Source organism: Bos javanicus, chromosome 1 (genome assembly GCF_032452875.1).
Source record: "Bos javanicus breed banteng chromosome 1, ARS-OSU_banteng_1.0, whole genome shotgun sequence".
Lineage (NCBI taxonomy): Eukaryota > Metazoa > Chordata > Mammalia > Artiodactyla > Bovidae > Bos > Bos javanicus.
Window position 1 is genome coordinate 101797196 of NC_083868.1, and position 12355 is coordinate 101809550.

Here is a 12355-nt window from a genome sequence, read left to right on the forward strand (position 1 = left end):
TCTTTTAGCAAGACATTAGCTACCATGAGGTAAAAGTGAAAGCCCACAGATTTTAAAAATCCAAGTGATAGGAGGCTGCTTTCACATTTACCTAAAAACATCATAGCAAATCCATCTTAAGAGAACATGGGAGGATCTGGTACTGCATGGAGCTATTATGATTTACTTATCTGTGAAGATGAGGTAATAGCACTGTCAGTAAACATTTGTATATACTTTTGGGGAATAGCTGAAATAGGGTAACAGCCTATTATATATTAACATGTACTAATGATTGCATATCATTTAAAAAATAAAAACCTAAGGCCCTCTTTGACTTTCAGCTTGATTAAAAAAAAAAAAAGTGTTGAGTATTATGAAAGCCAGTTGAAGCTAAACACCAAATGCCCTGAACTTGTCTCATTATGCCATACCCATTGATTGTATTATATGTGGCATAAAAGGATTCTTGCCACTTGCCTCTGAGCTGGTGCTGTGCTTCCAAACACACCTTTTTCTTGCTTTTCATCTATTTTTAATCCTAGTCACACATAAGTCTCCCTAATGCCTGATTTTGCCTCTTACCTCCCTTTTCGTGCTTCGGCACTATTGGATTTTGTAGTCAATGTTTACTTTTCATTTGAAGTTACCTTTCATGTGAATAGTAAATGACAGCCCTCTACCGTGTTCTTTCTGTTGGGTCATCATCAGTCCTGATTTCTTATCAATTCAAGAGTGGAAGAAGTTCCAGCATGTATGAATATAGACTTACAAAAAAATCCAAGCACAATACAAAAACTGAAATTGAATACTAGCAAATAAGACAACATTCCTTCTTTCAGATAATAACTAGGGAATCTGAGAAGGAGACAGAAACAGCACACAAATGAAACTGTGCAGTGAAGACAGCCACAGAGAATTCAAGCTGTCCTTCTATTTCAAAATAAGCAAGGTGAGTAGAAATTCCAGCTGAGCATTGTTCATTTAAATTTAGAATTTTTAAGAATTACTAGGAAACCATCAAAGCACTATTGCTGAGGGCTAAAATGCTTCTATTGGAGTTTTGAGTTGTCTTCATTCTCAGTCCCTCTTGGAGGTCATTGAGAAAAAACAATGTGTCTACAAGCTTTTAATAGAACAAAGAGTGCATCTGTCAACTCTACCCATGAATTTAAGGCATTGGTGCCTCTGATCGTTAGTTTACTTTAGCTTTGCTCCTGACTCACAAGAATGTTAAGTACTCAAGGGATTAAAGGCTAGTCTCTCGAGGTTCTGTACACAAATAGGCTGATATGGTCTAGTAATCAAATGAGATTTGTTTTACAAGTAGATACCAGTGCAATTACTGAAACTAAATACAAAAAGGAGAGAGTTGCCAAGCCAAAAAGAGTGTTAGTGTTTTAGAACAGATAGATAAGAGACTATAATAAGGTATCCATTATGAATAGCACAAATATCTGACCAATTCAAGAAGAAAGAACATTGGTTAAAATCTTCCTCTTACACACTAGACATTTTATAAACCACACTGATAGAACTTCCATTTGAATTCCCATCCTTTTCTTACTGTTTTAGAAACTAACATACCTATAAATTAATTCATCAGTATAGAGAATCCGAGAAGAGTTTACAAGTAAAAGAAATAAAACTACATCTCACAACATAGGAAGAGTATTGGAGAAATGTAAATAACCCTTCTTTGTACTCTAATATTTTTTTAATACCTTGCATTTTTCTAATTTGTCTGGGACTGTTAGAGGAGGGAGAGAGATGCGGTTCTATTAATTACTTTGCACATAGATCTCAGCCAGAAGCTAGGGAATTTAGCATTAGTTTATTCAATATATTTGCCTAGCACAATGCATACTAGAGAATTTGTAAAATAATATACCATTTTATAAAAGTGTAGCTTATAAATAAAAGCATGTTTATTAAAATATTATAATGATGACCATATAGCAATAAGTGATATACTAATAAATGATGAACATAATAGCATCAAAGTGATGTTTAACTTGTACATATTTCAAACAAAATAAAAATTTGGAAAGATCATTTTGTATTTATCATGATTACAATTAATCAAAAATTAACTGTACTTAGAGGTATTAATTCTTCTTAGTTTCTCCCTGGCATCTTCTAGGAATTTGAAGTGATTTTTTTTTTTATACTAAGAAGATGTACAAATTCTGTTTTTAGACCTTCTTAAAAGGGAAAAATTTAAAGAATTATGCTACCTTTTTAAAAGTCTCAACCAACAACTATGAAAATACCTATAGAAACTTAGCTAGAGAACTTCCCTGGTGGCTCAATGGTAAAGAATGTGATGCCAAAGCAGGAGACATGGGTTCAACCCCTGATTTGGAAAGATCCCACATGCCACAGAGCAACTAAGCCTGTGCACCACAACTATTGAGCCTGTGCTCTACAGCCTAAGAGCCCCACCTTCTGAGCTCACACACTGTAGCTACTAACACCTGTGTGCCCGAGAGTCAATACGCCACAACAAGAGAAACCACCACAGTGAGAAGTCTACACATTGCAAAAAAGAGTCACCCCTGCTCACCACAACTAGAGAAAAGCCCACACAGCAGCGAAGACCTAGCATGGCCAAAAATCAAAATAAACAAAGAAATAAGTGAAATTATATATATATATATATATATATATATATATATATAAAGAAATTTAGCTGGAAACATCATCCTTCATGATTTCAATCAGTAGTTCTTACTCACTAATAGACTTTATTTAATATTCTTTTAAGAAACATCTTAAAACCCACTTATAGTTTTCTTTTGCATGAGTTTTAAACACGCTAGAAAATCCTGAATGCCAAGGTTGGTTTGCTTTAAATTTAAATACTTGTCAGTTTTTTTAAAGGTAATATGCTTACATTTTTCCAATAAATTTAATGGTGACAGAAAATTATCCAAAATTTATATTCAAAACTTTGTACAACACAACTTTTTCCCAAAAGTATTTACTTTTGCACTTGTTAAAACTTCACTTTTACATTGAAAGTATAGAGAATTCCTATTTTTTAATACTATTTTCTAGTTATTATACAACAAAAATCACTTTCTGTGATAGATAGAGTTTAATCAATGCAATGTGTGAATTAGTAGCTCAAAACTCAATTAGTAGCTTTAAACTCAAAAAATTATTTGACACTTTTTTTCTAGAACACATCTAAACATATAAATTATCAGCAAATATTTATGTGTTCAGATGATTATTGTGGTCTTGATTCAACTCATTAGTAAGTAATGGAAGTTTTTCACTATATAAGATTATAAAAATCTATAAATCTATTTAGTGCACAAGAAGTACTGAAAGTAAATTGCCGGGAGCCGGCATATTGCATATTGAGTGCATATTGCATATTGAGTGCAGCACTTTCCACAGCATCATCTTTCAGGATCTGGAGTAGCTCAACTGGAATTCTATCACTGTCGGTAGCCAGCGTGAGGAACTCCGCCCATGACAAAGGTCATGAGGAAGGAGGCTCGGCATACGCAAAGGCGGGATCGAGCTTCAGGAGTCCCCCTGGAAATTCTCGAGCGTCTACCCCCATAACCAGAGCCTGCCTACTTTACTACTTTGTGCTCTTACCTACACCTCTGACTTTACGGGGGCTGTCCCCCACCACCTCTTTCGGAGAAGGAGTTAACCTAGAGCTCCAGTCAATAAAAACTCTTGGGTGTGACAAGAGTGTTTTAACCTACAAACTCCTCTGAAGGTTCTCTAGCCTGCCTGACAGGCTCGTCCGGCCACATGTGATTGCTCACAGCCTCCTATCTAATTGAAGCTATCGTATCCTGATCCTCGCCGATGCCGTCTCTCCTTCGAGTACCCTGGATCAGCCGGGGCTGGTCCCCGGCAGCAAATCAATCTCTTTTTATTGTGGAAGTTTTCCTGTTCCCTTCAGTTCAGTTCAGTCGCTCAGTAGTGTCTGACTCTTTGTGACCCCATGAATCGCAGCATGCCAGGCCTCCCTGTCCATCACCAACTCCCAGAATTCACTCAGACTCACGTCCATTAAGTCAGTGATGCCATCCAGCCATCTCATCCTCTGTCATCCCCTTTTCCTCCTGCCTCCAATCCCTCCCAGCATCAGAGTCTTTTCCAATGAGTCAACTCTTAGAATGAGGTGGCCAAAGTACTGGAGTTTCAGCTTTAGCATCATTCCTTCCAAAGAAATCCCAGGGCAGATCTCCTTCAGAATGGACTGGTTGGATCTCATTGCAGTCCAAGGGACTCTCAAGAGTCTTCTCCAACACCACAGTTAAAAGCATCAATTCTTTGGCGCACAGCCTTCTTCACAGTCCAACTCTCACATCCATACATGACCACTGAAAAAACCATAGCCTTGACTAGACGGACCTTTGTTGGCAAAGTAATGTGTCTGCTTTTGAATATGCTATCTAGGTTGGTCATAACTTTTCTTCCAAGGAGCTGCCGTATTTACTCCTTAGGCTGTCATGCTTGCTCCTCACATAATGGGACCAAGAAAAGCATGTGTCAGTCTTAGTAGTATTAAATATTAGTAAGTATAAATATATTTCTTCAGTTCAATTCAGTTCAGTCACTCAGTTGTGTCCGACTCTTTTCGACCCCATGAATTGCAGCATGCCAGGCCTCCCTGTCCATCACCAACTCCCAGAGTTCATCCAGACTCACGTCCATCTAGTCAGTGATGCCATCCAGCCATCTCATCCTCTGTCATCCCCTTCTCCTCCTGCCCCCAATCCCTCCCAGCATCAGAGTCTTTTCCAATGAGTCAAGTCTTCGCATGAAGTAGCCAAAGTACTGGAGTTTCAGCTTTAGCATCATTCCTTCCAAAGAAACCCCAGGGCTGATCTCCTTCAGAATGGACTGGTTGGATCTCCTTGCAGTCCAAGGGACTCTCAAGAGTCTTCTCCAACATCACAGTTCAAAAGCAGCAATTCTTTGGCGCTCAGCCTTCTTCATAGTCCAACTCTCACATCCATACATGACCACAGGAAAAACCATAGCCTTGACTAGACGAACCTGTGTTGGCAAAGTAATGTCTCTGCTTTTGAATATGCTATCTAGGTTGGTCATAACTTTCCTTCCAAGGAATAAGTGTCTTTTAATTTCATGGCTGCAGCCACCATCTGCAGTGATTTTGGAGCCACCCAAAATAAAGTCTGACACTGTTTCCACTGTTTCCCCATCTACTTTGTAGAAAATATAAATAGAGATAATAAGATATTGCTTTTAATCCAGTAGATTTTCTTATTTGGAGACCATTAAAGCAGAAAAACAAAGTTCTGAGCTAATGAAAAGAAAGGAAAGAAGGTTTAAAAAGTAAAGACTGAGCAGAAAGAGAGACAAAAGAAAAATAATTGCTGAATATGGTTGGCATTTTCTTAATACCAGGCTTAAGATAACATTCAACTCCAGAATGAAAGCTAGATGCATAAATGTTGGAAATGAGGTTTACAATCAAAGAAGCAGAGATAATCACAATTGAGGAAAAAGGGAAAAATAAAAAATAAAACTTCCCAAAATGGTATATCTCTTACTCTATCACTTTGATTTGATTTTTTAGGGTTGGTTTTATGCATATGCAAAAGTCAGCATTCATTTTAATTTTCCCAGCTACAAGTTCTCTTTCAAATTACATGATGTTTTTGAGATTCATCCATATTTTTTGTAACACTATACTATTGCTGCAGTAACAAATGATCACAAATTTTCTGGCTTAAAACAACATAAATTTCTTCCTTTACAGTTCTAGGAGTCATAAACAAGTCCAAACATAAGTCCAAAACAGTCTTCAGGGGCTAAAAGATATCAGTATAGGTGACTCATTCTAGAGTTTCCAGAGGAGTATTCATTCCTGGTGGTTCAGTGGTAAAGAATTAATCTCCAATGCAGGAGAGCCTGGTTCAATCCTTGGGTGAGCAAGATCCCCTGGAGTAGGAAATGCCAACCCACTCCAGTATTCTTGCCTGGAGAATCTCATGGACAGAGAAGACTTGTGGGTTACAGTCTATGGGGTCACAAAGAGTCAGACATGCTGCTAAGTCACTTCAGTCATGTCTGACTCTGTGCAACCCCATAGACGGCAGCCTACCAGGCTACCCCGTCCCTGGGATTCTCCAGGCAAGAACACTGGAGTGGGTTGCCATTTCCTTCTCCAATGCATGAAAGTGAAAAGTGAAAGTGAAGTTGCTCAGTCGTGTCCGACTCCTAGCGACCCCATGGACTGCAGCCCACCAGGCTCCTCCGTCCATGGGATTTTCCAGGCAAGAGCCCTGGAGTGGGGTGCCATTGCCTTCTCCGAGTCAGACGTGACTGAGTGACTAAACAACAAACACAATCCATTTCTTCTCACCTGTCCGAGGTGATTTAGTTGTACTACTTTCCAGAAATGATAATAATCTGTAACAACTCTTATCTCTAGGATATTTCAGTTCATTTTTACTGACATTAAAGGTTTATCTTTAGCAAACAGTTTTTTAGCAAGTTGACATTAAAAAACAACTTATATATGTAAAATTGAACCTCCTTTACCTTGTTAATATGCAATTCAAAGCACATTTATATCACATTACAATATGATTCCTCAGCTTCTGGTATACAGAGACTGTCAGTATTCCTTGTCTCCTGGTTATATCACTCCAATCTCTGCTTCGGGGATTACAACTTTTTATTTTTTGTTTTTACTGGAGTATAGTTGATTTACAGTGTTGTGTTAGTTCCAGGTAGGTGTGCAGCAAAGAGAATCAGTGATACATAAACATATATCCATATTTCTATATTCAGTGTGATATTATTTAGTCTCAAAAACAGGAAGCAAAGCTTGTAATTCACTGCAACATGGATGAACCTTAAGGACATTTTACTAAGTAAAATAAGCCAGACAAGCACTGTATTGTATTACTTATATGTGGAATGTAAAAACCAACAACAAAAAGCAAAACTCAAAGAAAAGAGAGCAGATGGTGGTTCTAGGGGTCAGAGAGTAGGGGAAATAGCATTTGGCAAAATGTTACAAACTTTCAGTAGTAAGATGCATAGGGTCTGAAGAGCTAATGTATAACATGGTGATTCTCATAGAGAATAGCTGCATTGTATAATTTACATTTGCTAAAAAGTAGAACTTAAATGTTCTCATCAAAAAGGAAAAAAGCTAAATATGTGAGGCAATGATGTGTTAATTAACTTGATGATGGGAATCTTTTCCCCATGTATATGTATATACAATCATCATGTTTACGTATATGACAATTTGGTCAAACATACCTTAAAAAAGCTGAAAGAAATATTAGTAAGGCACTCCATTCTCTAAATTTCATCCACAAAATATAATCCTATTTTACATTTTTATTTTAATAATGTGACAAAATGTAGTCACTAAGAAAGTAACAGGTTATATATTGCAAAAGACTTTGTTAATGATAATACCTATAAAGATAAATTATTTCATTATCCAATATACTAAATATATCCACAGTAGAAGCTGTGAGGAAATCTGGAGCATATATTGATACTTACAAGCAAATACATTAAGATGTAATACATTGGAATAATGCTTTGTTGAATATAAATTTAAATTGAATCATGTCGGTTTTAACTTTATCCTTTTCTGTGCCTTTTGTTTGCAATAAACATAATAAATTTTGCAAATAAAAATAGGCATACACAAATCTACACCTATACAGACACACACATACACACATATGCAGGCACTAGCTGGGCTGTCATTGCTCTGAAAAATCACTAGCCATTATTACATGAACAAATCACTAGGGCTGTTCACTTTACAATATGCCACTGAGAGTGCTCCTATTATAAACAGAGCAGTTGAAAATCAGCTCCTGAAATTTTGAATATCTGACTCTGTGACTTTGATTTTGGAGGCTCAGATTTAAACCCTGTATTTCTTTTCTCTCTTCATGATTTTTTTTTCCTCTTAAACTGAAGGATGGCATTTAACAAGATACACAAGCCATAAATAAACATTTAAATAAGCTTTTGAATATTTATTCATATACCCTTATTAATCACAAGCCACATTTTAGAATATTTCCACCTTACCAGCAGGCTCCCTCACACTCTTTCTCAGTAAATAACATCACTTCATTCCTGAGATAATGGTCATGACATTTTAATACACATTGTCTCTCTCTGTAAGTATCAAAATTTTCTAAAATTGCCTCGTGTTTTGCTGCTCAGGTAAACGACTGCCTTTTGAGGTGGTTCTAGACTTCATCTTTTAAATAAATTTTATATAGTTCACATATGACCAATCTAGACTGCATATTAAAAAGCAGACACATTACTTTGCCAGCAAATGTCCGTCTAGTCAAAGCTATGGTTTTTCCAGCAGTCATGTATGGATGTGAGTTGAACCATAAAGAAAGCTGAAAGCTGAAGAATTGATGCTTTTGAACTGTTGTGTTGGGGAAGACTTGAGAGTTTTTTGGACTGCAAGGAAATCAAACCAGTCAATCCTAAAGGAAATCAGTCCTGAATATTCATTGGAAGGACTGATGCTGAGGCTGAAATGCTAATACTTTGGCCACCTGATGCGAAGAACTGACTCATTGGAAAAGACCCTGATGGATATATTGAAAGCAGGAGGAGAAGGGGACAACAGAGGATGAGATCATTAGACGGCATCACCAACTCAATGGACGTGAATTTGAGCAAGCTCTGGGAGTTGGTGATTGACAGGGAAGCCTGGCATGCTGAAATCCACGGGGTCGCATACAGTCGTACAGGACTGAGCAACTGAACTGAACTGATAGTTCACATAGCACATAATTTAATTCATGCCATTCCAAATATATTCACTAAGTTTTGTGAGAATTTAGGTTCATTTTTCAATGCCGTTGGATGACTGCTCTCACTTTTAAGAGTATACTTGAGCTTCAAAAAACAAAACAGGAAATATGCTGACAGAAAATAGCCATCCAATACTGTCCAAACATAATAAAAATATATTTAGCTGATTTCTAATGAGGTTATAAGAGATAAACAGACATGAAATTTAAAGACATGATATATATTAATTATATATACTGTTATATATATATATACTATAAGTATTATATATACTTATAGTATTTGTAAAATAGAAGTCAATCTGAAAAGGATAATTTCTCATAGAGAAGTTGAAGATGGTAATGAGATAATAGAGGGATTTAAAATAAAACTGAAAAAGCTGAGGTATAAATTAAAAATTATTTCATAAATATGAAGCACTATCAGTACAAGATGAAGAAAATTTACCTCTAATGGAACTAGGACCAAAATCATCATCATCATTATCACCATCATCTGAAACTTAAATACAAGCATTCTAGGTTAGGGATAATTAAACATTTTTCATTGTAAAAATTATTAAGCATACAGAACTTCTCTCTCTAGAGACCTATATAAGTAGGAAAGATACTATGCTTTCAGAAATGATTTAGTAATAGTGCTTTCTGGAAACTGGATAATAACCTGTAAAATTTTTTATACTATGGATATTTCAGTTCATTATTACTGACAAGTTTACATTATATATATACATATATATATATCAGTTCAGTTCAGTCGCTCAGTCATGTCTGACTCTTTGCGACCCCATGAATTGCAGCATGCCAGGCCTCCCTGTCCATCACCAACTTCTGGAGTTCACTCAGACTCATATCCATCGAGTCAGTGATGCCATCCAGTCATCTCATCCTCTGTCGTCCCCTTTTCCTCCTGGCCCCAATCCCTCCAAGCATCAGAATATTTTCCAATGAGTCAACTCATCACATGAGGTTGCCAAAGTGTTGGAGTTTCAGCTTCAGCATCAGGCCTTCCAAAGAACACCCAGGACTGATCTCCTTAAGGATGGATTGGGCGGATCTCCTTGCAGTCCAAGGGACTCTCAAGAGTAATCTTCAACACCACAGTTCAAAGGCATCAATTCTTCAGCACTCAGCTTTCTTCACAGTCCAACTTTCACATCCATACATGACCACTGGAAAAACCATAGCCTTGACTAGATGGACCTTGTTGGCAAAGTAATGTTTCTTCTTTTGAATATGCTATCTATGTTGGTCATAACTTTCCTTCCAAGGAGTGTCTTTTAATTTCATGACTGAAATCACCATCCGCAGTGATTTTGGAGCCCCCCAAAATAAAGTCTGACACTCTTTCCACTGTTTCCCCATCCATTTCCTATGAAGTGACGGGGCCAGATGCCATGATCTTCATTTTCTGAATGTTGAGCTTTAAGCCAACTTTTTCACTCTCCACTTTCACTTTCATCAAGAGGCTTTTTAGTTCCTTTTCACTTTCTGCCATAAGGGTGGTGTTATCTACATGTCTGAGGTTATTGATATTTCTACTGGCAATCTTGATTCCAGCTTGTGCTTCTTCCAGTCCAGCGTTTCTCATTATGTACTCTGCATATAAGTTAAATAAGCAGGGTGACAATAATACAGCCTCGACATACTCCTTTTCCTATTTGGAACCAATCCTTTGTTCTATGTCCAGTTCTAACTGTTCCTTCCTGACCTGGATACAGGTTTCTCAAGAAGCAGGTCAGGTGACCTGGTATTCCCATCTCTTGAAGAATTTTCCACAGTTTATTGTGATTCACACAGTCAAAGGCTTTGGCATAGTCAATAAAGCAGAAATAGATGTTTTTCTGGAATTCTCTTGCTTTTTTGATGATCCAGTGGATGTTGGCAATTTGATCTCTGGTTCTTCTGCCTTTTCTAAAACCAGCTTGAACATCTGGAAGTTCACAGTTCACATATTGCTGAAGCCTGGCTCGGAGAATTTTGAGCATTACTTTACTAGCGTGTGAGATGAGTGCAATTGTGTGGTAGCTTGAGCATTCTTTGACATTGCCTTTCTTTGGGATTGGAATGAAAACTGACCTTTTCCAGTCCTGTGGCCACTCCTGAGTTTTCCAGATTTGCTGGCATATTGAGTGCAGCACTTTCACAGCATCATCTTTCAGGATTTGAAATAGCTCAACTGGAATTCCATCACCTCCACTAGCTTTGTTCATAGTGATGCTTTCTAAGGCCCACTTGACTTCACATTCCAGGATGTCTGGCTCTAGGTCAGTGATCACACCATCGTGATTATCTGGGTTATTTGGTTCTTTTTTGTAGAGTTCTTTTGTCTATTCTTGCCACCTCTTCTTAATATTTTCTGCTTCTGTTAGGTCCATAGCATCTATCCTTTATCGAGCCCATCTTTGCATGAAATGTTCCCTTGGTATCTCTAATTTTCTTGAAGAGATCTCTAGTCTTTCCCATTCTGTTGTTTTCCTCTATTTCTTTGCATTGATCACTGAAGAAGGCTTTCTTATCTGTCCTTGCTATTCTTTGGAACTCTGCATTCAGATGCTTATATCTTTCCTTTTCTCCTTTGCTTTTCACTTCTCTTCTTTTCACAGCTATTTGTAAGGCCTCCCCAGACGGCCATTTTGCTTTTTGCATTTCTTTTCTGTGGGGATGGTCTTGATCCCTGTCTCCTGTACAATGTCATAAAGCTCCCTCCATCCATGGTTCATCAGGCACTCTATCTATCAGATCTGGTCCCTTAGATCTATTTCTCACTTCCACTGTATAATCATAAGGGATTTGATTTAGGTCATGCCTGAATGGTCTAGTGGTTTTCCCTACTTTCTTCAATTTAAGCCTGAATTTGGCAATAAGGAGTTCATGATCTGAGCCACAGTCAGCTCCCAGTCTTGTTTTTGCTGACTGTATAGAGCTTCTCCATCTTTGGCTGCAGAGAATATCATCAATCTGTTTTTGGTGTTGACCATCTGGTGATGTCCATGCGTAGTCTTCTCTTGTGTTGTTGGAAGAGGTTGTTTGCTATGACCAGTGTGTTCTCTTGGGAAAGCTCTGTCAGCCTTTGCCCTGCTTCATTCCGTATTCCAAGGCCAAATTTGCCTGTTATCCCAGGTGTTTCTTGTATGTATGTATGTATGTGTGTGTGTGTGTGTATATATATATATGTGTATATATATATATATATATATAATATATAATAAGTTTATCTTTAACAAGCAATTTTTTAGCAAGTTGACATTAAAAACAACTTGTATATGTAATGTTGAACCTCCTTTACCTTGTTAATATGCAATTCATAGCACATTTATATGGATCTACAATTGTGACTCTCAAATGAAAAAATCAAAGATTCAGACACTGCAAAGCAAGAGAGGCCTTTATTTGACATAAACTTAAAATCAAGTTTTCCTTCAAAGAGCCATATTTTGCATTAAATTTAAGTGAAGTTGAACCTTTGGGAAACCATATAACTCAGTACTATTGTTTCCCCCTTCTAAGAAGCTTTATGCAAAATGCTTTGGTTGTTACTCATGCTAATAGAT